Raw genomic sequence first — 3,182 nt, 5'->3', positions numbered from 1 at the left:
GAGTCAGTGGGGAGAAACGCGGTTTAGAAGTACAGATGTTGGAATTTCTGGTACATTTTAAGAGCAGCAAGAAACAACAGTAGTTCTCAAGTCAAAGGGATGTGATGAAAAATTATATCTGCACTACTTAAAACCTGCAACCTTGGACAAAGTATTTTACTGTGACAGTTTTCTCTCCCGTAAAAGGGAGGAATAATACCCATCTGGTACAGCTGTCCTAAATGTTGAGACAATATATAACATAAGAGAGAGGAGAAAAAGCATCACTCTAAATTACCAGAGTTGCTTTCTAAGGAATAGGAATCCTACGGACGGTCCTTTGTTCTTCTGAGCGTCTTCATGGGTATGCTGGCTTTTCTTAGTAAAGAAACAAGAATTTGGACTTTGGGAATAGTCCAGGAGTGATTCCCTGAGGAAGGGGATGGAAGCAGGGAAAGAAATTAGAATCTGGTGAGATGGTGTGGGGTTGGGGGAGGAGGACCTAACCTTTAGAGACCTTAAGGCTTGATAGACCAGAGTTCAAATCCGGCATCTAATACTTAGTAACTGTGGAGCTTTGGGAAGTCATTGGCCTTTGCTTAGTTCCATTTTTCCCCACAGAGAAAATTGGGATCATAATTCTTCCCTCTTGGGGCTCTCGTGAGGAGTTGATTAGGTAATTATTGTGAAGGATCTATTGTTGCTATTGTTGTGAATGGCACTGAGACTATATGGTCTGATCCCCACTGCTGGAGACAGCTTGGCAGAGGCACATTCCTTGCTCGTTCAGCTAAGAATGGGCACATTCCTGGACCACTTCTGCAGAGTCCAGTGTCACATGGGATACAGCTGGGAGAGCCCCAGGGAACACCTCCACATTCTGGCAGGAGCTGCCACAGCCAAACTCCACCTAAATCTCAGGCCCATCTCCTTCACATTCTCTCCTTAATTTTTTTTTTAATCCAGGAAAGCTACATTTGCCTTCTCGAATGGGATGACAAATGTAAAAGACCCAGATTTATGTAAATAAACTAATGTATGTGAAAGTATTTTACAAACAAACTCAGGAATGTTATGCAAAAGTAAGGCCTTGGAATTATTATTACCAGAAGTAAAAGGCTTAATGCATACAAGGCTGGATATTCCTTTCTTTATGTCAAGTATGGTTCTCTTCATCTAGGCATTAAGGAGTTAAAAATAAATCCTCTCTGGAGCTCCACATAGTTCTCCGGGGTAGCTGAAAATGAGCACCATTTCTATACATGGCACAGCTGTCTGGCTTGTGCCCTAGTGGACCCACCTGCTATAACCTGGAAGCTGTGTTTACCTCCTGTGCCCCCCAGAGAACCAGGAACCTCCAACCCAGTGGCAGAGCGTATCTGCTGGGCCCATGACACAATAGTGAATAAAAAAACAACAAAACAGAAACAAAACCAAAACAGAACATACAAGTATATACAAATATCATTCAATTCAATGTCTAAACATATGTACACATGTGTGCTGAAAAACAAGAGTTAAAAAATATATCAAAAGATGAGATTAGAGAAGATTTGCTTACAATGTGTGCTTACTATCTTTAGAATAGATAAAAAAAAAACTAGAAGAGAAATCAAGCTGTCTCTGGCTTATTAATTAGTATCTGGTGACAAATATGATTTCTTTACCTGTTCTCTTCCTCCATCTAGATTTGAGTACCTTGAGACTAGAGATGCTCCCTGCTGTTTCTTTTTGTTTACTGCCTGATGGTACTGGGCTTTTTGCACACGAAAGCAGTTGACCACTAAGTCTAAGAAGAACAGCTGATATCACCATTTCTGTAAAGCCCTATGATTAATCTGTCAACAAAACGACTAGCAGCTCCCTAGGTGAAATCCTGCAGCATTGAAGGTGACAAAATTCCCAGCGCAGAGGAATAGCCAAAAAAAAAAAAAAAAAAAAGGGTCAAGCACACGTGAGTTCCAATCCCGACTTTGCCAGTTAATAGTCAAGCAAGCTGACTTGGCCAAACTTGATCAATAATAATACCACTCCTCGAGGTGATTATAAGAATTAAAGGAGGTACAGTGCCTGGCAAGTTGTTGGTAGTTTCTCTTCCCCTTCTTGAAAGCATGGATCATTTTACTATGAAAAAGATATTGTGAATAATTAAAATTGTCACCAGCTCCCACGGTTCATTAAATATCTTCTTTGGAGGAACTCAAAGGATTTAAAATTAAATTTTAAATGGTATCTGTGTGGACAGAATCCACCCACATCTGGAAAACTAGAGGTTGAGCCTTTGTTCTTGCTGCCAGCAATCAGGTTGTTCAGTGTTTCTCTGAAAACCTCTTGCTGTTTCATCAAATCTGATTGGGGAGGGACACTCGATTCCCCAGGGTCTGGGGTTAAGCGTTAGATATAAAAGTCACATAGAGACCAGAAGAGATGAATAATATGCCTCAGCTCATTTATTTTCAAAAGCTTTTTGAGGCAGCAGAAGAGGCGGATGGGAGGAACTTTGAAAGAGTAACCAGTTTTATGAGGCGAAAGGATAGCATTTTCATAATTTAATACTGGAAAGCAGGATTATCTTTGAAGAAATAGATATTAGAACAGGAGTAAATGTCATCTCTTTTGTTTCTCTCTTACAGTACAAGGACATTGCAATGACTGTCTAGGCCATATGAAAGTTTATTTTGTATCCCACCCCATCTCTCCCAATCATCCCTTGTGCTGTGACTCTTTGGTTAAGCAGTGATATTTTTTTTAAAGTATTTTTCTTAGTGATCTACTACATATTTTTTTCATATTATCAAAACAATTCTATATTCTTTCATTTTGACCTATGAAAACTGAACCTTTGCATTGCCCCTGTTTTGAAGGTGGTAGCAATAATTCATTTGGTCTATTGGTGCATTTAGCAAACCAGTCATATTGGCAAAGAAAAATTATAGCAATAATGATTGGATTTTGGTGTGCATTATTCAATGTTATTTAATGCTAATCTGCATAAATTCCACTTAAATGACGCCATTCCCCCACCACACTTTGGGAAACACTGCTTCTGTCCTTCTATCATCCATGTTCCAGGATCCTTGATCTTTATACTATCGAATCCTTAGATTATGGTTTTTGTACTCATAGTCTCAAGATGGCTCCTCTATGTCCACAAGATAAGACATCTTCATTCAAGAGGAGGGAAAGGTCAAGGACCAACAGAG

Source organism: Canis lupus, chromosome 38 (assembly GCF_003254725.2).
Source record: "Canis lupus dingo isolate Sandy chromosome 38, ASM325472v2, whole genome shotgun sequence".
Lineage (NCBI taxonomy): Eukaryota > Metazoa > Chordata > Mammalia > Carnivora > Canidae > Canis > Canis lupus.
This window is presented reverse-complemented; position numbering follows the sequence as displayed.